The sequence below is a fragment of the Protopterus annectens genome, chromosome 8.part0 (genome assembly GCF_019279795.1).
Source record: "Protopterus annectens isolate FY-2018-M chromosome 8.part0, PAN1.0, whole genome shotgun sequence".
NCBI classification, from domain to species: Eukaryota; Metazoa; Chordata; order Ceratodontiformes; family Protopteridae; genus Protopterus; species Protopterus annectens.
In genome coordinates this window covers 995,749,111-995,775,376 of record NC_056741.1, presented here as the reverse complement: position 1 = coordinate 995,775,376, position 26,266 = coordinate 995,749,111, and positions in this window count along the sequence as shown.

Genomic DNA, 26,266 nt, shown 5'->3' with positions numbered 1-26,266 from the left:
CAACATTCATCTCTTCTCTAGTTGATGGCCCATGGCACAGTCAACAGAACACATTGCGTACACTACATATCTCTAGGACCAATATGGTTGTGAGGACTACCCTAGCATTTCTGATCATCCACATGCTGTACTTCACGCACATAGGTACACGCAAATACTTATCTTTCATGGCATGGTAGGGAGACCCGGATAATAATCGTTCATCTATGGGCCATCCTGACAAGGACAACTTGGACCACAAATGGGCAGATATTGGGCAAATGCTCTGACCATTGGTAGGGTTGCCACCTTTTCTTATGACTTGGATGGGACATTTTTGGGACACACATCAGAGTTTACAGGCCAACATATACCCACAATCATTACAAAGGATAGTACTTTAGTTTTATGCCTACATATAAGTTTTTATTGTTGTAGTGGTGTAGTTGCTTATTCTGTTTCATTTACTTGCTTATTCTGTTTCTTGTAACATTTAGGTATTTTATATATGGACATAAGTATAGTATGGGACTATTACATAAAATATGGGACATAATTATGTCTTACTATTGCAGGACATTTCACATTTATAATGGTTTTGGTATGGACACACCTGCCTAGAGGGGACTGTCCCTCACAATGTAGGACAGGTGGTAACCCAAACCATTGGGCTAGGCTTAGCAATTGGTGGAATGCTAACACAATGCATTTCACTTCCACTTGGTATAACTAGTGACACTACAATGGAATACGGGCATGGGGTTTTAAATATCATTTGTTCGAGTGACGGGGACTCAATATTCAGCTACGTGCCTTTGTGTTTACTTCTTATTGTGGTGTTCGCAAAAATGTCTTGTATGCTTTGCATACATTTCACTATCCACGGACACTGACAGGACACACCCCCTGCACTTGTACATGTTTCCTATGCACATGGCTGTTATGGTAGCACACCTTCATTAATATGCATGTAGTGCTGCTGTGCCATCTCTACACTACATGGTCGGTGCAAGGCTAACGCTGTCCTTGCACTGAGCTTAATGAATCCCAGGGATTGTTTTTGCAGTCAGACTAATTATAGACACTTAAAAGCCATTAACAAGTTACACTTCTCAATACACAATCTTCTATTGCTAGGGAAGTGGGTACATGAAATCACATATTTGCTTACACCCTTTTTACCTTCCCTGCACTTAGTGCATATTGTGGTATTCAGGAATGCTAATAATGTAATAACTCATTTGCATACTCACAGTGCTCACAGGGCTGAGTCTGCAGTATATAAAGGTAATTGTGTAGCTAATGCATCATAGTGGGGAGACTGTTTAAATCCAGAGTGTATGATACTGCTAAATACACACAATGTTTGGAGAACTATTCACTTTCTACACTGCTTTCTAGTTGAGGTACATTATTATTTCTTACAAAATTATTTTAATGCAACATTAAGGATGAAATGCAATGCCCAATATAAACAATTTATTTACCTTTCTGTTTTTTTCTTTATCCTTTACTGTTTGCATAGTCCATGTATATCAGCTATGCCTGCATTACAGAAATTTTGCTACAGAATGTTACTTTACCTATATTTTGTAGTTTTATTTTATTGGAATTTGAACAGTTATTGCAATGAGTGTAGTATAAGCCGCAGTGGTACAGCAGTAGCCTTGTTGCCTCACAGCAAGAGGTTCTCCTGTTCGATTCTCGGCTGGAGTGCCTTCTGTGTGGAATCTGCATGTTCTCCCTGCGGTTGAGTGGCCTCCAAAAGACATGTGTGAATGGCCGTGTCTTCACTGAAGGTTGGACGTCAGGCTGGCAACTCAGCACCATAAAAAATCTACTGCCATTCATTAGCGGACCAGAGTTCTGCTGTGGTGACCCCTAACTGGGCAATGCAGAAAAAACAAACAACAACATTGCAAGTGAGTGTAGTATTACTTCCTACTAACAGTATGTATTTTTACATGTATCAGCACCAAGAAATGTGTTAAGTTTGGCATATATACCCATCTGCCTTCCAAAAAAGTAAAGATGGCATTATAAGAGTTTTTACATTTTAACAACAACATTGTGAATTATCATTCTTAATGCTGCAGTGTAGTACATGGTTATGATAACCTATTCTCTGTATTATAGAACTGCTATAAATTATGGTTGTTATTTTTATTAAGAATATTTTTTTGGTGTGGTTCCTAACTTGTGTGTTATCATAGGGAGCATTACCTTTTAAAATGTTGTGTGCATGTTGGATGCATACATTCATACATAACTGAATTCACAGCCATCCTGTCTGTATATTATATATCTAATTTATTGTCAGTTTTCTGTTTCAGCTCATACATGGATATGTCACCCAAGAAGAAACCTGTAACCCAGAAGCCACCATTCACTGATGTAAAAAAATGAGGTTATTATCCAGGCCTTACATTGCCATGGAGGTTATATGTTAGTGAGAGGTAGATGCAGCCAATCTGCCTGGGAGAGTACATGGCAGCAGGTGGTCGATGGCATCAATACTGTTGGAGGGCAGGGGAGAAGTTACTCTTAGATATGGCACAGGACCAGTGATATGACAACCTCTGCCTGACGTAGGCCTAAAATATTTTCCTGGGAACAGATAGCTACAGGAGGTACTACTGAACCACCACTCAATGAAACAGAGGAGTTCCTGTTCACTGTCAAAGATGCAGAGAGCTCAACAGAGGGTTCGCACGGAATCTTTGATGCTGCTTCTGATATAGATGGCAGTTCTAGACAGTCTTAAGCAAAACTTCCAGCTATAGAAAATACAAAATTAAGTGCTATATTTTATATGTGTATATCTTATCTGATGTATGTAGAGCCAGTGATAAACGTTAGTCAGGTGGCACAGTAACATAGAGTAGAGGAGGGTGTTGGGTGGGCAAATTTGATATGTCTATAGATTTTTGTAGGAGAACATTCCTAATCTACAAATGTAAAGGGGATTGTTCTCTGTTTCTTGTTTCATTTGCATTGTGATACTTATCAGCTTTCTTTCCTTTCCCTTCCTTACACCCAGGGATATCTGAGACAGTGTGAGTACTAAACATTGTGCATTCTGACATGTGTGACTCCCAGAACCATGTGGTTGACTCCTTGGACAGGATGAATGACATACTGGCTCGGGCAGTGTTTGTGACTTGAACATTTGCTGGGAGAAGGTGGGCATCCTTGTGGCTGGAGAGCAACTTCAGGCATTAGCAGATGTGGCCATGCAAGATCCTGCTTCCCCATAATGTATAATATGTCTACTGTTCTGTCAGTGATTGCTGTAGCCACACCCAGATGTGGTAGGCCTCATGGTCATGGTCCTGGACATAGTCATGAAGAGATGTCTTCCATTAGATATTACTCACACTCAGGTAACACCGTGAAATCTAGTCAGGTCTGTGGAAGTAACCATGCAACTTCTAGTAGACATGGTTCTCATGGCTGGGGGCAATGATGTTGAACTGACTTCTCTACCATTCACAGCTCACACTTGTTTAAGATACCAGGACATAGTGCTAGCACAGTGCTTGACTGTGTTAATGCAGATACACACACACATTGAAAATAAATTACTTGCCCAAACCACCTCACACACACATACATTTTTATTTTTTATTTTTATCTTCCATTTGTTTACCAGGTTAGTCTGACTGGACACAAGGTGACTGTTTTCAGCAGAGGCCCATGGAGAAAAGCTCCAGATACATAGTAAAAATTTATAAAAAAATAATAAAAATAACAAAAAATTATATAAACTTAGCTATTTTGTACAAAGGGCATAGAACATATAAAAGGAGTAAAACCAGAGTTTTACAAATGATGCCGCATACAGTGGTTAGAATATTGAGAAACAAATTATACAAGATAATATGCAACAAATATACAATTGCTTGAACATAATTTCAAAAAGAAGTTTCCATAGACAAACAGGGTCATAAACTAGAAATTATAGCCCTAATGGCCTAAACACCTACACAGTACATCTGTGATCTAGAGATGTTGAAAGTCAGAAACAAGTGAAATTAGTCTGGTTCTGTACAGGAACATATCCAAGTTTTGAATAGGAGATCTTTTAGTAGGGATTTGAAAGTATGTTTACTATTTAGACATCTAATGTCAGGGGGTAGAGAGTTCCAGGCCTTAGCAAGTGCACAGGAATAAAGAAATTGGCCTGAGTTATGTAAGCAGTTGTAACAGTCAGTAGGGTGGTGTTGGTAGATCTTAGTTGACACACAGTGTTATGGAAGGTGAGCAGACCAGAGAGGGCAAGTATTTTATTTGGTTGGTATAGCAGCTGATGTGTCAGGAGAAGTTGACTGTATTTTAGTAGGTTAGAGCGCCTTCTGTGTGGAGTCTGCATGTCCTCCCCACAGTCGAGTGATGTTAAAAGACATGCAGGTAGGTGCGTGCGTGAATGGGTGTGCCTTCTTTGGAGGTTGGGCATCGGGCTGGCAACTTGGCACCATAAAAATCCACTGCCAATCATTAGCGGACCAGAGTTCCGCTGTGGCGACCCCTAACCAGGAAAAGCCGAAAGACGAGGGAGTTCTAACCATCCTAGTTGTCTTAGAAAGAGGCAATGGTGCGAACAAAACTTAGCACTGGTTCCAAATTTTGAGATTTTATTATAACAGGTAGAAGCTGGGGAAGCATATAATAAGGTGGAGAGTAGATGGGTATGAGAGATAGTGATTCAGGATTCTTGTGTGAGGAAGCTCTTGTAGTGGTAGAGTGGACCTAGTTTTTTATGAACTTTGGCAATTGTTAGTGCTATATGCTTGTTGAATTTTAGGTTTTGGTCAATAGTTACACCTTGTAGCTTGGCTTGACTTACTGGTGTGATAAGGGTATTTTTGGAGGATGTTACTGAGAATGGTGAGGTAGTGGTGAAAGTTTTGGATGGGTGGAAGATCATGATTTGGGTTTTAGATAGGTTTAGTATGAGTTGGGAGGAATTTAGTAATGTTTCTATAGTAGTGAAGGCTTCCGGAGTTCTATTTTGGAGTAATTGTAGAGAGGGGGCTGAGCAAATAAGGGTGGTGTCATCAGCATACTATACTATATTAGTTTGTTGGGTAGCCGAAGGGAGGTTATTGATAAAGATGGAAAATAGTAAGAGACCAAGAATGGATCCTTGCAGAATACCTTGTCCACTGGGAGGAGAGGGGAGACAGAGTTATGCAATTTAACAGCTTGTTGCCAGAGGTTCAGATAGTTTTTAAACCACAGTACAGAGGTGTTATCTAGATTGAGCTCAGAGAGAGTCAGTAGTAATTTGCAGTGGGATACCATGTCAAATGCCTTTGATAGGTCTAGGAAGACAACAGATATTAAGTTACTGAGATTTCTTTGTTGGTTGACGTGGTCAGTAAAGGATATAAGGACAGAAGTGGCAGTATGGTTTGGCTGAAATCCATGTTGGGAATTTGCTATCAGGTTATATTGAAGAAGATGATTCAGTAGTTTAGTGCATACACATTTTTCTAAGATTTTTGATACGGGAGATAGTATAGCTATAGGGCGATAATTACTAATTCTGTCAAGGAACCACCTTTGTGTAGGGGGACGACGTAAGAAATTTTCCAGAGAGAGGGGACAGTGTCTTCAACTATGGATCTATTGATGAGTATGGAAATAGGGTAGGCAATGGCAGAGGTGGCAATCCTGAGGTAATCAGCGGGGAGTTTATCAGCAGCGAGAGTGGTGGGTTTCAGTTTGGCAAGGTGTTTATGAATTAGGTCAGTTGGAACTGGTTTAAGAGAGACTTAGTTGGTCTTATGGTGACAGGTTTGAATTTTGGGGGTATTTGTAGTAGTAGTGGGGAAATTGTTGAATAACTTTTGGATGGAGGAGGTGAACTAGTCATTAAACCGGGTGGCAATATCATTGCTATCACCTTCAGTGTTAGGGTTTGGGGAGGTGATTTTGCCTAGTTGGAGAATGTGGTTGATTGCGGACCAGAAATTTTGTGGATTGTTGTACTGAGTTTTTTTAATCTAGATAAAATAATTTTTTTGTCATTACATATTTGTTTTTTGCTTTGTTTCTGAGCTCTAGGAAGTATTGTTGATTTGTACTTGTTTTGTTGGTATGCCAGGTTGTCGAAGCGATGTCTCATTGTTTGAGTAGGGATCTTGAGTCCTTTGAGATCCAGGGGGCTGGATTGGTTTTAGTAAGAATTATACATTAAGGGGCCATAAGATTAAGGATACCTAAGAAGGTAGTATTAAAGTACTCCACGGCTTCATCTAATGGTAGAGTTTTAAGAGGTGACCAATTTATTTTTTTAACGTGTTGATGAATTAGTCTGGTAGGAAATTTTTGGAACTACGGATAGAAAGTAGGATAGGGGTTTTATGGGTTTTGTGTGCTGTCTTAGTATGAATCTGGGTAGGTGATCACTTAGGGAGTCAGGTAATGTACCAGATATATTGGCAGATGAAGGCTTGTTGGTTAGGATCCAGTCTAATGGATTCCTTCTTGGTGGATTTGTCTATATGGGTGGGGGTTCGATAAGCTGTGTGAAGTTAAATAGGTTTAAGTGGTACTTCAGGGAGGATGGCATGATAGAGGCCCAATCAGTGTTGACATCCCCCAGGATAAGTGTCTCCCGAGGGAGGCCAGTGGAAGTCCAATATAAAATGGACTCTAGGGTGGCAATATTGTCACCTGGTGGTAAGTTGACACTTATAATGTTGAGTTGTTTTTGCTGGTTTAATTTTATGTTTGCAAACAGGATTTCTGCATAGCTGAAAGTGGGGATATCTTTACGTATTTGTTGGAGAGTAAGGTTGTGCCTGTAAAGTAGGGCTATGTCCCACCTCTTTTAGCTATTCAATCACATCTAAGGATGTTGTAGCCAGGAGGGGCTATGGTGGTATCTTTGATGTAGGGCTTGAGACATGTCTCAGTTAGGAGTACAATGTCAGGGTTATTGAAGGATATACAGGCATGTTCCTCTTCAATTTTATTCATGATGCTGGGGATGTTTATACTGAGTATTATTGCTTGCAGGGGATATTAAGTCCATGTAGGTTTGTAGCAGTGGGTATAGTAGTGGAGGGGCCTGGGTTAGGGTGGATATTGCCACTGAGTGCAAGTTGGTTAGTAGCAGTGGTCAGTGTGTGTAGGTAACTGGCGATCATATTGTGTATGAGTAAACTGGGTAGTTTGTTTATAATTAGTTTCTTTATAGGCGAGCTTGGTGAGCTCAAAGGGGGTGTGGTTGAAGATTGCAGGTGAAATGCATATGTGATTATGGTGGTGAGTGTTTGAAAAGGTTAGCAGGGAGGAGTTTAGGTGATTGTGGTTAGTGATAGTGGAGTGGTAGGCAGTTAGATGGTAGCCTAGGGAGAGGCGAACTGCAAAGAAAATAGGAGGTACAAGCATGGTGAGAGTTGAAGGGGGTGGTGGTACTATATCTGGAGTTAAGTTATCTGGTTTGGGAGTTATTAGAGGGGGAAAGGATAGTGTGATGTGGCTGAGCACCACAGAACAAATTAATAAGCAGGTGTTGAAAGGAAGGAGATATCTAAACAGTACTGCTGAGTGCTGTACATCTGTTGTCAGTGGCCCTGAACACTATACTTTGAGAGATATATGTGTTTCTTACTCGCATGCACTCACTTCTTTGGTGGCAGCCTTGACCTCCTACCCCTCCATCCTGTGCAAATGATGATGACTGGTAATGCCCTTTGCAGATGTCTTTGTGACTTAGGGTTGCATATATATCAGATGCAACTGTATATAGGCAATGCTTGCTTACTCACAAACTTGATTAGTCAATACATATTGCAGAAGGAAATATATTGATTTCGTATTCCTAATCATTTGTGAATAATTGCTTATATAATTGTTGAATCTAATTGTATTTCAGTTAGTATTATAAGTAAAGTGGTGGAAGCAATGTGTACTTCAGTCTTGCTTCTTGGTATAGTTGTGCAAATGAGTGCATAATTAACTTGATCCATGTTTTATACACAGTGGTCAATTGAAATGCTTGATGCACAGTATTGGTTAAAATACGTACCTGTATATTGCAAAAATAAGACATATGAGATATTACTGACATAAATGTATACTTCAGACAAATGCTCTGATTAGGGACATATACATATTTCCATATGGCAGTACTCTTCTTATGTCACCTTGTTATTTTCATTACAGGTTCAACACTTACCTTGTCATTACTCCAGGTAACATTTGTGTCCTAGGGGACTGACCCTATCTGATGCTGGCAGAACACAGCCATTGCACAGTTAAGTAAAGGTTGTAGAGTTTGACAGGCCACAGGTTTCCTGTATGCATGTATGTATGTCTGTGGGATCCTAGCCTTTAACATAAGCAGTGATTGTGTGTGCTATCCTCTGTCTCTTAGCCAGAGCCAAGGCATATTGTGCATGACTCTGTGTGCCAGCACCATCTGCAGCTGATGGTTCTCCCCCAGACTCCTCATCTGCATCTGCTGATGCTGCTACTGGCCCTGCCTGTGGTCCTTAAAACTATGGTTGTGCTCATTGATGTCCTTATTGAAGCTGTTTCCTGAGAATTATATTATGTAACATGGCACAGACTAATTATTTTGACAGAGGTGCCTGGGTCATACTGAAGTGCACCTCCTGATATGTCTAGGCACTGAAACCTTGATTTGAGTAATACAAATACACATTCTATGACATGATATTCCTAATTTGAGTGTGGGTCTCATATCCATGCTCATCAGTTTGAGCTTGTCAATGTTGTACTCCCTGGTTGTGTGGGTTTCTCATGGGTGTTATGAGCCTGGGCTCCAGTGCATAACCTATATCCCCCACTAGATGCTCTTGTGGAATGTCACCCTTAGCAAACCTAGTGTACAGCTCACAGCTGTGCCATATGTCTGAGCCATAGAAACTGCCTGGGCTACCTGAACAGACACTGTAAATGAGCCCTTGAGTATTTGAGACAAGCTAACAGTTTATAGAGTGGAAACATTTTCTGTTGATGTACCTCCTTCCCTGTTCATTTATGTGTGTGCAGTCTATGGTCCACAATACTTCAGGGAAATGTGCTACTGCACAGAATTCCTGCATGGTTCTTCTCTCCTGTGGGGTGCATGGGAAACAATTGAAATCCCTTGCATATAGTCACACTGCATTTAAAAACTGATGCAATATTTGAGAGACTAATGTCTGTGACACCCCTAATATATCCCCTGTGTGTCTGTGGGAAGTACCAATAGCTAACATACTTAATGCTACACATACCTTTGTTTCGAATGGAATGAGATCTCCACAGTTTCTTGAGCCTGTTGTAGGGGCAGCAGATGTTGCATAGGTCCTTCAGTATTTCCCTGTCCACCCTGTATCTGTCAGCAATTTTCAATATCATGCAGTCCATAATAAGTCAAATGGGGTCTAGACATCCTTCATTTTCTTGCCCAAGGTCTGGTACTTACAGCAGAACCCTAGTTTAAAGCCTATTGCACATACAGCATAAGAATAGCAGTCGCAACCCCTAACATGTTTTATTTAACTAAGTGTAATCATGCCTCTATTCCAAAGAGTTTGGGTGTTTAGGGCAAATGGCTAATCTGAATGTACACGATTACTTTATTGCTTCCTGAATAGCACAAGCATGTTGGATTAGTTAATTAGCATGTACTTTTGTCTCTTTATGCTGTCATTAGCATATTTTGTCATTTGCCTTTTTTTTCGTTTCTACAGATCGCACCAAATAATGTGCTATAATGTAGCTGTTAAAAATGAATGTCTTTTTTTCTTTTTTATTAAAGATACTGATCTATTGCCTTTGAAGTAAAGAGTTCAGTTCCAGTAGATTTTACAGGAAGGTTTATTAGCTTGATTTTGTGAGAGATGTAGATCACTGAGAATAATGTACTTAGTCAGCCACTGTAGCTAGATAGCACGTGCATCTAGAAGTCTGAGCACATGCAAGAGCAGCACCATTTTGTACAGTCACCCAGAGTGAATGCATGTATGAATGGAGATGCACATGCGAGTGTTCTGAAGTAATGAGTCAGTCAGTTAGCTTAAATGCAAGTTCCAGTTATAACTCCTGATGTGCTTATATACAATAAATATCTTGAACCCATACACCACTTGATTGTTTTTTCCTGGTTACACAAGACAAGCGAAATGGTGCCAGAATAGAATCCGAGTTGAAGCAGCACATAAGCCATGAGGCACGAAGTTAAAAGTGGAGAAATATACAGGAGTGAACTTGCAAACAGGGCAGAGGTTATTCAAAGGTACTTAAACTCGTTTAAATGATTTTTCAGTCGCCATACATTAGGTGAAGCATTCAAAATGTTCAACATAATTACTGAGATAAACTAAATGTTTGACATTGCAACATATGGATAAAAGTATTTGAGATAAATACAAAAGTGTATGAAATCATTTCAGAAGTGTCAAAATGTATGAAAAGCCTAAACGACCATATTTTTTGCAACGTACTACTTTTTTGTATTAACTAAAGCTTTTCAAAGTATCCAAAGTGTCCAGAGTATTTGCAATGTTTGGAGTGGTAAAGTGAAGGCTTTCCAAAGGAATTTTTGTGCATTTGATAATAATTACAATTACCTGGTCTACGCTTATATTTAAACGTATTTTGTTATTATGGCAGAGGGATTTCATAGACCTGGCTTGCTGATGTTTGATAATAATATTGCTGAGGACTGGAGAGTGTTTGAGCAAGAATATGATATTTTCATACAGGTTACATTTTCTGATAAAGACACACATTCAAAAGCATTTGTACTTCTTAATTTAGCTGGTTCAGAAGCCATTGAGAGGTAACGTTCATCTGTGGATGCACCTGCCACGTATGCAGGGGAGGGGGAGAATCACCATATAGTGCAACAGGCTGAAATGTGGGAAGACCCTGAGTGCTTAAAATGTAAATTAGAGAAATATGTAACCCTCAAATTAATATTACAATGCAAAGATGCATGTTTTACACAATAAATCAAAAGCCTGGGGAAACTATAGTAACATATATTACCAACTTTAGAAATAAAGCTCAAACATACAGATTTGGTCATCTGAGTTATGAGTTGATAAAAGACAGGCTTGTGTGTGAGGTTAATAATAATACAGTGAGAAAGATTTTGCTTCGAGACAGTGGTTGATTTAACATTGAGCAAAGCTATAGAGATTTGTCAAATATATGAGTTTACAGAAAAGCACACAAATATGCTTACGAATGAAAAAAACATGCATGCAGTTTCTGATGCCATGTTTCCCACTGCAAATGTTGATAGTGTACAACAGAAAACTAAGATAAAAAGAGATATAAGCCTAATGGTGTGGCAGTATTCAATTTTAACCATAAACTGAATGGGGCTACAACACCTAATCTTATTGTTGGTTGTCGTAATTGTGGACGCAGACATGAACCTAACTGAGAGCAGTGCTTAACATTTGGCCAACAGTATTCCAAATATAAGAAGTATAATCATTTCAAAAGGCTTTGCAAGTCTAAAGTGGCACATACTTTTATTAAAAGAGAGCATCCAAAGAAGCAAGTAGATCAGGTAGAAAGCTGTGAGCAAACCTTCTATGTTGATGGTGTCTCTGTGATTGATGAAACTATTAACACAGTAGATTATCAGTCGGCAGCAAAGGGTGAAGTATTTTGTACTGTTCAGATTACAGGGAAACTGGTAGACATTAGGTCCAAGTATAATGTTATATCAGCACAAATGTTTGCCAAAGTAAAAGCTGGTGAGATACTTGATTCAGCAAAGTGTGCAAAATTAGTTGCTTATGGTGGTGAAGAGATTCTAACTGATGGCACCGTATTTCTCACATGCCATTATGCAAACAGCTATGAATTGCAGTTTTATGTAGTCAAAATACACGTGCAGTCACTATTAGGCGTTTGAGAATGGGACTGATTTCATTTAATAAAGAAGTCCACCATATAAGTCTGAACAGCCATGATAGTTTCACACAGAATATTTTTGTGAATATGCTGATATTTTTACAAATCTAGCTCGGCAAACAAACCATGAAGTAAGCCCAGCTGTCAGACCAGCAAGGAAAATTTGAGCAGCAATGCAGAGCAAAGTAAAAGCAGAACTTGATAAAATGGTGAATTTAGGACTAATTACCACAATAAAAGAACCGACTGAATAGGTATCCTCCATGGTTGTAGCTTATAAGAAAATCTCAGATGATATTCGAATATGTATTGATCCTCAAAATTTAAACAAAACACTTAAATGTCCTCATCATCTGATGCACACAGTAGAAGAAGTAGCTGCTTTCATGGCAAACACCACTATTTTTTCAGTCTTAGATGCAAAAAGTTCATTTTGGCAAATTTTGGTGGATCACAAATCTTCTTTTTAACCACTTTCATTGCACCATTTGGCAAATACAGATTCTTGAGAATGACATTTGGGATAAATTCTGCCAGTGAAGTATTTCATTCTGCAATGGAACAAATTTTTTCAGGTTATCCTTGTGCTAGCATAGTAGATAACATTATTGTAGGGACAATGGTGAAGATGAACATGACAGAAACTTCAGAAAAGTTCTTGACCATGCACATGAAATCAATCTTAAACTGAATCTTCAAAAATGTAAATTCAAACTGAAAGAAGTAGCTTATGTGGGTCATTTGTTTACCACTTCTGGCTTACAACAAGATCGGTCAAATCAAGCAGCAATTCTTGAGTTACGAGTTCCAGAAAATGTTGCATCTTTACAATGTTTATTTGGTATGGTCAGCTATTTAGGAAAGTTCATCTGAGACCTGAGTGAGCTTTCAGCACCCTTACATGAGTTGACGCACAAACATGTAAACTGATCTTGGTTGGAACAACATCAAAGAACATTTGACATTCTGAAACAGAAAATTGCCAGTCCACCTACATTGAGATAATATGATGTTCACAAACCAGTAACTCTTTTGTGTGATGCTTTGAAGTATGGCCTTGGTGCAGCATGTCTTCAAGAAGGCATGCAAGTAGCCTGTGCATCCAGAACCTTAACCCAAACTGAAATGCAGTATGCACAAATAGAGAAAGAGCTTTTGGCAGTAGTATTTGCCTGTTTGAAGTTTCATGATTATATTTATGTAAAACCAGTTCAGAGACTGATTACCAACCTCTACTGACAGTTCTGAAAAAGTTAATACATACAGCCCCAGCACAACTGTAATGCATAATGTTAAAATTGCAAAACAACAATTTCAATATTGTCTACCCAAAAGGCAAATATCTCTACCTTGCAGTTGTTTTGTCACAAGCTCCCAGACAAACAACAGAGCAACATGAAAATGAGAAAGCAGACTTTGAAGTCATGGAAGTCAGAACGTTTTCATAATCACATCTTGATAAACTTAGAAATCACACAGCCTCAGACCCAATACTCCAGAAGCTTAGAAATGTTATCAGTCAAAGATGGTCAGCATGACAAACCAGTCTACCTCTTGACATTCAGCAGTATTTTCCGTACTGAGATGAGCTTATGATGGAAGATGGAATCATCGTGAAAGGTCTTAAAATGTTAATTCCTAAAGCATTACAACAGGAATATATAAAAACTTTGCATTGTGGTCACCCGGGAACTGAGTCAGCCAAAAGAAGGGCAAGAACCATGGTATTTTTGCCTTCTATGTCAAAAGATATAGAGGAGGAGGAAACTCTAGCTTGCTCAGTTTGTAATAGTACTAAATCGCATCAGCAACAGAAAAAAAAAATACTTCATCTAAATCGGATTCCTGAATTACCATGGTTGACAGTTGCTACTGATATTTTTGAATGGAATGGTCAGCATTACCTCGTGTTAGTAGGCTGTAACTTGAGTTGGTTTGAAATTGACCTTCTTCCTACCTTAACATCTAGGACTGTCATTACGACATTGAAGAGACATTTTTCTGTCTGTGGTAGTCTGCATAAAGTAATTTCTGACAATGGTGCACAGCCTACAAGTCAGTAATTTAAGAAATTTGCTGAGTCTTGAGGCTTTGTCCATCTTACTAGTAGTCCTGAATATGCACAGTCCAATGGATTGGCTGAGTGTGCAGTTCAAAGTGCAAAACAGTTGGAGAAAATCCAAAGAGATGGTACTGATGCTTTTCTTAACTTAATCTCAGAAACATTCCACAAAATAATTTGCTTGGTTCACCTGCTCAGAGATTAACGTCCAGACAGACTAGAACAACTTTACCGATCAGTAAACAATTGTTAGTGCCAAATGTGAAGAACACAGAATGGTCAAAGCTCAACTTTTGCAAGAAATGTCAGTCACAAAAGTTGAACTATGATAAATCCAGCAAACCTCATAGACCATTAAGACAAGGTGAAACTGTGAGAAAGCAAACATCTAAAGGATATGGCAGAGTGGGTATTGTCAACAATCTTTGTCAAGAACTGAAATCTTACATGTATAATCTGATGGAATGGATTTCAGAAGGAATTGAAGACATTTATTGCTAGTCTCTGAATCAGTGACACTGCAGCTTGCCTGTGCCAACACTTGCTCGAGTTTCAGAGGACAGTATACTTTCTTCATGTGATCCTGATTATCTCCTGAAGTTTCCAATGAGAAAGAATCACAGAGACTGTCCCAGTTGCTAAACCCAGTCCAAACTTTTATGTGACCAGATTGGGTAGAATTTCTAGACCCATTTCAAAATACACAGCAACTTGGACTTGAGTTCTGATTTGTTATTAATGTGGATGAGGTATCTAGCATGTAAATTCTTTGTTCTCTATTGCATGTTGAACAAATTAAAGAAAGAGGATGTAGATCATTGAGAATAATGTACATAGTCAGCCACTGTAGCTAGATAGCACGTGTATATATAAGTCTGAGCATGTGCAAGAACAGTGTCGTTTTGTACACTCAGGCAGAGTGAATGTATGTATGAGTGGAGATGCAAGTGGAAGTGTGTCTGAAGTAATGAGTCAGTCAGTTAGCTTAAATCCAAGTTCCACTTATGAATCCTGATGTGTTTATGTACAGCAAATATCTTGAACTCATACACTGCTTCATCACCTGTTCTTGAATACACGAGACAAGCAACAAGTTTCATGACTGATCTTTTTGGGAATACTTCCTTCTCTGGAAAAGTAGCATAAGAAAACAAAAACTTAATTATCTACGGCTAAACATAGATTTAGACTAAACCGATGCACATTTCATTAAAACTAATCCATCAAAAAGCAATATTAGTGAACTTAGTTTACCTTAAATTGTTGACAGTCCATCAAACATGCTATTTATTCCCAATATAAGCTAATAAAAATACACAACCTGATCTAGACATTAGTTTTTCATTTCAAAGTTACTTCCCACAAAATAAGAAACAGTCAAATACTTCCTAGTCAAATGGCACCATACAGAAAGCAAAGTACTCACACTAAAAGCAAACACAGCCTGTCTTCTAGTTCTTGACACTCCAGATAAATAACAATGAAACATATATATTTTAATGAGTATGATACATTTATTGGGTTAATCTGCTAGTCACCAGTTCTAAATGGATGAGCATTCAACTTATCAATTTGAGCTTGTCAGTGTTGTACTCCCTGACAAATGTTTTCAGTAGAAAATCATTGCTGGCGTGATTTTTGCTTTAATGCTAGCTGTTTTAACACAGTGTGTGGTCTTTTCTCATTTGTCCGTACTTAAGTGAGTGTGGAGATGGTAAAATGAAGTTTAGGAGTTCAGGGGCTATAGATATCTTGACCCTATGGGAAGGGGTGGAGGCTTCCCACTGTAATGTGAAGGTCACGATGCTTAAGCTGGGAGCCTTAATCTGAAAATGTACTCACTGGAGGCTCTCTTCGCAGTGGAAGATGTTAACATCTATGCAGTCTCGAAACTTGGTTCAAGGCTGCAAAGAGCATCCCTGCCTTAGCAGACTAAATCTCATTCCACACATTCTGACCCAAAAATGACATCGGGAAGACTAAGGGCAATGGAGTCTCCATCTTCATTAAAGCCAAGCACACCTCCAGGCTGGTTTGCCAGCATGACACACTAGAACTACTCCAGGTGCAACTGACAGTTGGCAAGACACCCATCCAAGTTATAGCCAGCTATAGACCCCCCTCCATGACTCAGGACACCTACTCCTCCTACCTGGACCTACTTGACTCCATCAAGGTATCCCCTAATAATCTGATCCTTGGTGACTTCAACTACCCCACCATAGACTGGGTGACCTATTCCTGCACTAATGCACTCACCCAACAATTCCTTGCCTTCATCAGTGCTAAAACACTAGACCAGCTCATCACATCCCTCATAGGGGGAGATAACATTCTGGACTTGGTTCTCACCAACATGGGTGACCACTGCACTACTCCCATAGTAAACTCTTCCCTGGTGAGATCAGATCATTGGCCTGTCTGATTTGAAATTTCTATATTGCCCAGTCCCCCTGCCCCCAGCTGTAACCAGGCTAAAAAACTTTTCAAAAGCTGACTACAACCTCCTAAGGGAGAGTATCAGCAGCTTTACACCACCGCCCTCCTCAGAGGATGTGTACAACTATGCTGAAGAGTACACCAGTGCAGTATAGGAGCACATCAACAAATGCATGGACTTAGCCATACCCAACCGAACTAAAACCTGCTCCTCAAGGAAACACAAACCTGTCTGGAGGACATCCTCTATCAACAGGCCTTATAACAAAAGGAAGAAACTATTGTTCAAGGGTAAAAAGGAACAAATTTCAAATTAGAAAAACTCCTTTCTTAGCCTCAACAAGCAAATTAGATCACTAGTGAAAACCTCCAAAGTCAGTTATGAATCAACACTAGCCTCCTAAACAAAGGGAAACCACAAAGCCTTCTTCAGTCACATTAGGAACCTCCATGACAAAGTCCAGGTTTGTTCCAAATTAGTACTTAATGGTACCACTTGCACTGATCTTGAGACTTAGCCAACCTGCTAGAAGATAGATTCAGTGCAGACTTCACCCCCCCTGTACCCCTAAAGGTACATTCAACATCTCCGATACTTGTACTGCACCTCACATCTTCATAGATCAAGTGTTAAAGGACCTATCCATGGCAAAGAACACAGCTTCCATGGGACCTGATAGTATCCCAGTCTGTATTCTGCACCATCTCCAGAAAGAACTACTTTTGCCGTTAAGCACCCTATTCAACCACAGCCTAAGTACAGGATTCATTCCAGCAGATTGGAGAACTTCAATTGTCATTCCCTTGCACAAAGGTGGTGCCACTACTGACCCTGGAAACTATTTCCCCATTAGCTTGACAAGTCTGATCTGTAAAACCATGGAGTGTATTATTATGGATCTCATAAACAAGGGCATAGGCAATCTCCAAGCACTTGACCCCACACAGTTCGGATTAGTTAAGAGCAGATCTTGCCTGTTCAGCCTGGTTGACTTCTTTGTGACTGTCACCAAGGCCCTGGATGAAGGAAAATCAGTACATACAGCTTATCTTGACTTGGCCAAAGCCTTTGACACAATCCCCCACTTGGGCATCATCGAAAACCTAACACAACTTATCGTAAATCTCTATATAATCAGATGGGTGGCCAACTGGTTTACTGATAGGAACCACAAGGTCAAAATAGGTGCCTCCACATCCAACAGCAGACCTGTCACTAGTGGTGTTCCCCAGGGATCTGTCCTGGGACCACTACTGTTTGGCATCTACTTCTCAGAGGTCCAGGCAAAGACAAAAGACCTGTGGCTGACTAAGTTTGCGGATGACTGTAAGTTAGGTGCTGTCATCGACTCCCCAAATGATGTTAACATACTGCAGGAGGGTCTCACAGCAACAAATGACTAGTGCCAAAGTCATGGCCTTAAGTTAAACAAAAAAATATATATTATCATACCATTCTGCAAAAACACGGCCCCTGCTGATTACCACATCAACAGCAACAGCCTTAGCATACAACCTGTGGTGAGAGGCCTGGGTACACAGGTTGACAACAATCTCACATTCGACCATCATGTAGCGGCAGTGGTCAGAAAAGCCTTTTACTTGGTTCATCTCATAAGTAAAGGCATAGCATCCAGGAAAAAGGATGTTATTAACTCTCTGTACTCCTCCCTCATTAGGCCAGTAATTGAGTATAACACCCATTTGGTATGTACCTCTCCAAACAACTGCACCGACTGGAAATGCCACAGAATTACCTCACAAAGAGAATCCATGGCCTCCAACACCTGTCCTATGTGGACAGGTTCAAATTGCTATCACTGTACTCGGTATCATACAGATTGCTCAGAGGTGATCTGTGTCTCACTGACAAGGCAATCACAGACCCTGTCCTACTAGAGATGCTCCATATCTATAAGTCTAACTCCTCGCACATTACCCACTCGAAAGGCCCAAATCTAATATGCAACATCAACAAAACCTGCTAGAGAGACATGTTTGCCTCCCAGAGGCTGCACTGTCTCTGGAATAGACTTCCGTACACATCAAACAGAGTACTTTGATGACCCTCTTCAAACGCAACCTTGATAAGTAGATGGGAAACTACAGCTTTGTCCCAGGGGTTCCACCTGTGTCCCTCATTGACAGGGGAGACAGGTGCTAGCTGAGGTTTCTTTTTTGGGAATAAACTCTTGGCTAGTCTTGTAAGGGCCCCAGGGCCATTAGCCTAGTAACCTCCTGTGATCCTATGATCCTAAGAAAAACATTTATTTGAAAGGAAGGTTCAACTGGCTGTTTTTGTCCACAAGAAACTTGGTTCCTTTTTTTTTTCTCAATAAGATATAGTGGAATCCTTTTAGTGCAAGTAATATGATTTGTTGGATGAGATGTTGTTTAATATTTAACAAACTTAACATGCCTAATGAAGTACTAAACAGCCTCACAAAGCACATAAAAAAGGACAATCTACATTAACATATATGTTAACAAGGAGACTTTACCATTATGCCCCCAAAATCATTGTAGTCAATGTAAGGAAACTCAGTTACAGTACAGATCAACAAAGAAGCAATCTGACATAATACTCAATAATGCAGATATCTGACATAAATTTATTTTGACAAAAAGCAGAATGCTCAAGCGTGTGCAATGGCATAAACTTGTTGAAATAATCAGAACTAAAGGCTGTCAACCCATTGCAGATTAGCTCTAGCCATAAGTGAGCCTCCTTCAATCCACAAAGGTATCTTTGAGTACCCATTTCCCATCAGGCAATCACTTTGGGGTGCCCCATAGGAAATTATCATTCTATAATGTACAGAATCAAATGACACTCCTCTTCCCAACACTCACACCCACACACACTCATGTGTGCTCACACCAACACACACACACACACACACACACACACACACACACACACACACACACACACACACACACACACACACACACACATGCTCACAAGCACACACGCGCACACACACACACACACACACACACACACACGCACACACACACACGCGTGCACACACACACACACACACACACACACACACACACACACACACACACACACACACACACACACACACACACACACACACTATCCTACTGTGTTTAGCTTGTTTCAGTATATGTTTCAAGCATCCCTCTCAACCTGGAAACATCAAAAATCTGGACAAGGCCCATGAAAAATAGGTACAAATCTGTACACTGATTAGTATAATTTGCATACATAATTACATAACCCCGTCCACTCCAATGGAATTGTGGGATACCAGCTTTCAAACACAAACTGAAGAACAGACCACCAAAATATGGCACCAGAGTCCCCCTGCAGCCATCCCAATGTCCCATTACCTGGCTATTTCACCCCATTTGCAACAAATGCAGTGGCTAGCTGGGGGTAGATATTAATGACAGAATGTTCAGACATGGGAACTCCTAAGGATGATGAACAATTACAAAACTGGAAACAACTAATCTCAGTTTCAAGCAATGCTTACAACTTTACTAGTTATTTCTAGTACTGTACACTTTATTACACAGAAATCGAAATCACACACAGTGTGTCAAGATGGAAAAGTCAGCACACCCCATAGTCACGCATGTGTGTGTGTGTGTGTGTGTGTGTGTGTGTGTGTGTGTGTGTGTAGATTGTTAAAACTATATGATGAGGCTTTGGTAAGATAATTCACAAAAGATTTATGGAAAACAGTGTTATAGAAATGTTAAAGAACCCTGGATGGTACAAAAAGTATACATACACATTTATGCTATACTTGCTGCATGAATTCCTTAAAATTAGATTATGTATCTAAAGGATGTATAAATCACAGCAAAATCAAGCTGCCTTCTGCATCAGATGCCATTTTGGAGAAGTACTGTATAACTCAAAAACAGCCTCTGAAATCAAGCTCATACTAATGCAAGCACCTCTATAATGGAACCTCTGAAAATTCTATGACAAAATTCAAACTATACCCATGCAGCCATACACAACAGTACAAAGTACAAAGAAGACAAAGGTCAAGGCAGCATCACATTAACATTTTCACACAGCAGTCAGGCACTCCAAAGTGACATTCAAATTGTAAATCAGTTGAATATGAAGTGCCACTATGTGACATTACACTACTAAAACATTTTTTTCATACACTTTACCATTGCAGAAGTGTGCAACATTTCTAAAAATAATGTCCACAGTAGCAAACAAGAAAGTTTGACTGCTTAAATGCTTATAGAATTTGCTCTCAAATTTTTCAAAAATCATTTTTGCTGATAAAAATGAGCAGCTGACCAGTCAGGATTCAGACAGTTTTCAGCTCAGATACAAGGCAACAAACCATTCTGTACAACAATAGCACTAAGGAGAAAGCACAGCAAAGTTATGTTCAATGTCTAGCATTAACACATGAGCATCAACAGACGACACCAGTAATTAACAGGAAAAAAATCAATGCATTTCACTTTTTCAATGAAAAATGTTTTGTTTAAATTTAGTAAGAACAGTCTTAAGACCCAAGACCCCCCCCCCAAGTACAGTTCTTAAAAGGTACTATAAAAGATAATAGAAGATTTGGTTTCAAAAAAGTTCTGGTTAGCCATAACATAGATTACTAGTACCTACCTACCCACAGCTTTATAATCAGACCTCTGCAGGCAGGCTGTGACATTAAAACAGACTGACAGGCTGGCATGTTACTCAACAGTTTGCTTCTTGTCATAATACTGCCTTTTATGCAATTATACACCTATACATTTACAGAACAAAGTATGCATAACATGCTAAGACTTAGAATGTGGTTATGTAGGAGTTATTCAGGGATACACTAGGCCAACACAGACAGGAGTATGCCGGGACTGTTGCATGTCATCCCCTGGTGCAAAAATGCTAAAAGCCAAATCTGATGAAAACCATAAGTGTTCATAGGTTCATAGGTTCATAGGTTCATACTAGGCTATCTGCCCGAGGGCATTTATAAGCCTAGCCCATTGTTTTGTGGCTTACGCCACCCCTTTAGTATGGGGAACTATACCCATTATTTTGCTGTGCCTCTGTCGAGCAGTGACACTGAGGTAATTCCTGGGGTATATCTGCGATCTCCCATCCATTGGTCAAGATTTCTCTTGAACAAGGCCAGCGAGGTGCTCTGCCTCACATGTACCGGGATTTTGTTCCACAGCATAGGGAGTCTTTGGGTGATGAATCTATCCCTCCAGCACGTCCTATTAATAGCCGTGTCGAGGTTTAAGTCTCCCGCCCTTGTGGCTCTGATGGATCTAGATTTTTTGAGGTGAAGCATATTCATCAAATCTGGGTTTGACATGGCCTTGTATGTTAGGCAAAGGTCACCTCACAAGCGGTAAGCGACTGAATAGAGCTGGAGTTCTTTCAGTCGGGCAGCATAGGACAGATTTTTGAGACCCTTTATCCTTTTGGTGAGGAACTTTTGTGGCCTCTCCAGCTGCTGCAAGTGTCGGGTCAGATACATTCCGAATGGGGCATTGTACTCAATCATTGGTCTGATGAGTGATGAGTAAAGGGAGACTATGACCTCCCTTGATCTAGATGAGAATCCCTTCATGATAAGGTGGGCAATGTAGAAGGACTTCCTAACTACTTTAGCTACATGGGTGTCGAATGACAGACTACTATCAACCTGGGTCCCCAGGTCCCTGATAACTTCTTCTGTGCTCAGTGGATTGCCACCTATTTGGTAGCTAGGGGTAACCTTGTTTTTCCCGAAGGGTATGACTATGCATTTTTGGCATTTAACTTTAGGCCGTGGCTCTGGCACCAGTTATCCGTTTCTGTGAGACCCTTCTGAAGGATATCTGTGTCAGATGTGTTTTCTACTATGGCGCCCAGTTTGCAGTCATCTGCAAACTTTGTCAGCCATAACCCTCCTGTGTTTGCTTGTACTTGGAAAAGTAGATGCCAAACAAGAGTGGGCCCAGGACTGAGCCCTGTGGGACACCACTTGTGACAGGCTTTGAGTCTGACATGGCGCCAGCAACTCTGACCCTGTGGGTTCTGTCACTCAGCCAGTTTGCAACCCATCTTGTGATGTATGGGTTAACATTTAAGCTGATGAGTTTTTCAATGATACCCGAGTGGGGTATTGTATCGAAGGCCTTAGCCAGATCGAGGTAGGCTGTATGGACTGCCTTTCCCTCATCAATGGCTTTGGTGACTGTTTCGAAAAAGTCAACCAAGTTTAAAAGGCATGATCTGCCTTTGACAAAGCCAAACTGGGTTGGATCCAAAGTCTGCAAATTCCCTATGTCTTTATTTATGAGGTCCATTATGATCCTCTCCATGGCTTTGCAGATAAGGCTTGTCAAGCTAATGGGCGGTAATTTCCAGGGTCTGTGGAGGCACCGCCTTTGTGAAGTGGGACCACAGTTGCAGTGCGCCACTCCTGGGTACGTATCCAGAGGTAAGACTTTGATTAAACAGCTGTCCTAGCTGTGGGTTTAATTCCTCATTGAGTTCGTGGAGCACACAGCCGGGGACACCATCGGGTCCCATGGATGCTGTGTTTTTGCTTTGGAGAGAGCAGTTCTCACTTGGGCGCTGGAGATGTTTGGGGGCTGCACTCATTTGGTATAGATATCTCTCCTTTGGGGAGGGGAGAAGTTTGCACTGAACCTGTCAGCCAGTATGTTGGCAATGTCTGTAGGATCAGTAATCTTCACATCATTTTGAACTAGTTCTGAGCATATCTGGGAGTTTCCTCCTAGGTTTCTAACATAGCTAAAGAAGGCCTTATGATTGTCTTTTGAGTCTTTAGCTATTTTTCTCTCGAAATTTGCTTTGGATGATTTTATGAGAGCTCTTAGTTTTTACTTATAGTGATCAAGGGTGTCTTACCTTTTAAGGATTTTGCTCTATCTTGTAGTAGCTTCCTCCTTTTGTTGTAGAGTTTGTTTATGGCTGGGGTCCACCAGACTGGACGCTTGCCTTTGGTACAAAGAGTCTTTGTTTTGCTTGGGATTGCCTTATCCATGCAGTCCTGCAGGTGCTGGTAGAAGGCATTTGTAAGTGATTCAGCGGCTTGAGTATTGTTTTCCGCCGGCTCGGGGGCCTGAAAGGAGACCACACTAGTCTTTAGAAGTGTGAAGTCGGCTTTTGAGAAGTTCTTTACAGTGGTCTTTTTTATTTCAGGTGGGGGTGGGATGAGGACCTCCAGCGAGATTAGTTTGTGATCTGATCTCACCAGTGAGGGGTATACTTCCGGTGTTGAACATTGTGCTCCCATGTTCGTGATGATGAGATCAAGTATGTTATCTCCTCTTGTGGGGATGGTGACTAGTTGTTCCATGGCATTTGAGTTTATGAATTCCAGGAACTTTTGGGCTAGGGTGTTTGGGCTTGAGTAGTGTTCCCAGTCTATATTAGGGTAATTGAAGTCACCTAGTATGATGGTGTTTGGTGATACATTTATCCCTCTAGTGTTTTCAGGAAGGCCATGTGAGTTTCCTGAGTTTGTGAGGGTGGCCTGTAACATGCTACAATTTGCAGAGCAGTCTTGCCTATGGTTAATTGCACCTGGATGGTCTCCGATGCATCGTGCATTGCCACCAGTCTTGAGGTGTGGGTGTCCTTGATGAATATGGATACCCCCTCCTTTCTTGGTATTGTCCGGATTTTGGGGCCGGAACGCATGATATGAGGTAAAACCTGATAGCGCTGGGGTGCTCTCAGGAGCCTTGAACCAGGTTTCTGTCACAGCACAGACATCGATGTTCTCCATACTGAGAAGGGCCTCGAGTGCGTGCATTTTGAGATTTAGACTTCTGGCATTGAGCAGCATTACCCTTAGTTTTTTTCCTTTTTGTGTTCTAGGGTGGTAGGTTTAGAATTTGAGCCTTGCCTAAAAAGGCACTATGGGGTGGCAAGAGCCTTTGCCAATATCCGGAATCCCAGGAGTGACAGGTGCAAGCCGTCCCTTGCAAAGCAGCGTGGCTTGTCCAGCATGTCATCCCAGGCAGACAGATACTGGATCCCCTTTGAATGACACCAGTGTTTAAGCCAATTGTTAAAGCTGATCATCTTATCTCTGTATTGTGGCATCATTCTTGGTGAAGGTAGGATACTGCTCAAGGTCAGGGTCATACCTGCCTGGGCTACATAATCAGAGAGCTCCTCAATGTCTCTTTTCATGTAGTCCAAGGAGGTACGTCTCAGGTCATTTACACCAGCGTGGACAATGACTGAGTCATATTTGTACCTGCTGTTGAGAGACCTGAGTGCTTGCGTTATGTGGCGGATTCTAGCGCCCGACAGGCAGCTTACTGTGACCTTCTCCTTACTCAGTCTGGTGAGCGGGACATCAGTGTGTCTGACTATGGAGTCACCAATGACTAGTGTGTCTGGCATTGTGTTTGGCCTTAAGGGCTGTGACTGTTTGACACTCTGACTGTGAGGTCTATGTGTTGCGGTGTTGTGTTCTGAGGTGGTGGTTGTTTGGGTGTCTGCTTTGGTGGCCTCTGCTGTTTTGGTAGATTTTGATCAGAGCCTCCGAGTATGTCTTTGTGTGTTTATGTGTATGATTTGAGGTTGTAATGGTACTATGTGAGACTGGGTCTATAGTGTGTGTGGTAACCTTCTCCTCCTGACTGGTCTTGCCAGTCCTATGTTGAGAGAGCTCAGCCTCCAGTTTGGCCGTATAGTTGCATCTCTCGCATGTATTTGTGTTTTGTGGGAGGAGGAAAGGGTTGTCTGTGTACATGAGGCAATTGAAACATTGCCTCAATATTCCCAGGTTCACCAGCTGAGCAGGAGAGGACACTAGCAACTGATCCCTCGACATGCTAGAAGGGTAGACGAAAAACTTTAAAAAGATTCCGGGGACGTGGGTGACCGAGAAATGGGGGGTTGCCTTTTTGGGGTACTATCTATGACAAGAGTGCCGTATCAAGGTAATAAGTACTGTAGGAGCAAGTGCTAGGTTTAATAGATAGAGAATAGTCTACTTGGAGTCAAGTAGAGTTGATCTTTTTAGTTATAGGATACGCTGATTTGATCAGTAGTATAGTTCGAGGAAGGTAGTTTTAAGGGAAAATTTGAAGAGTGGACTTTAGGTAGCCCGAATAGTTTAAACCTGCTTAACCGGCACTGCCCTAGTGTGCAACAGTGGCAGCTCCGCGCTAAATCGCTCTAAATCGCGCTAACGCGCGTTTAGCGCGTTTATACCAGGGGGCTGGAAAAAGCTAGAAACTGGCCCAAAACGACCAATAAACTACTAGTTACTGGCTGAAACCTCACAAAACTGGACAAAAGGCAGCTCAATGCTTCCCACTCCCACTGGTAAGCAAGGTAGCTTCCTTCCCCAAATAAGGCAAGGAAACAGTACACAGGAACTACAACCAAAGCCCAGGAATCAGCAACTCTGAAACTGGACTAAACTAGTAAAGCAGGAAAGCAAGGTAGCTTCCCTTCCCCCAAATAAGGCAAGGAAACAGTACACAGGAACTACAACCAAAGCCCAGGAATCAGCAACTCTGAAACTGGACTAAACTAGTAAAGCAGGAAAAACAAGAGATATTTTTTTTTTTTTTCTTTTTTTCACAAAACAGGCAGAAACAGGTACAGCAAACACTTATAAATGCTATGAATCAGCTACTACAGCTTACACAGAAGAATTTGCTACAAATACAGTCAAATAGTAACAAACAAGGATTCCAAGTGCAATATTAAGTTAAATGCAGTAAAAACAGCTTCAATGTAACAGAAAGGCAGGCGAAATACAGTTGCTAGGTATTCAGATGTGGAAAGCAACAAAAAATATACTTAGTATCAAGAAAAGTCGCTTATTCAGCTCTCTGCAGCCTGGATTACTCTGCTGGCCCACGTGGAGTCTGTGCTGAGTAGGTACA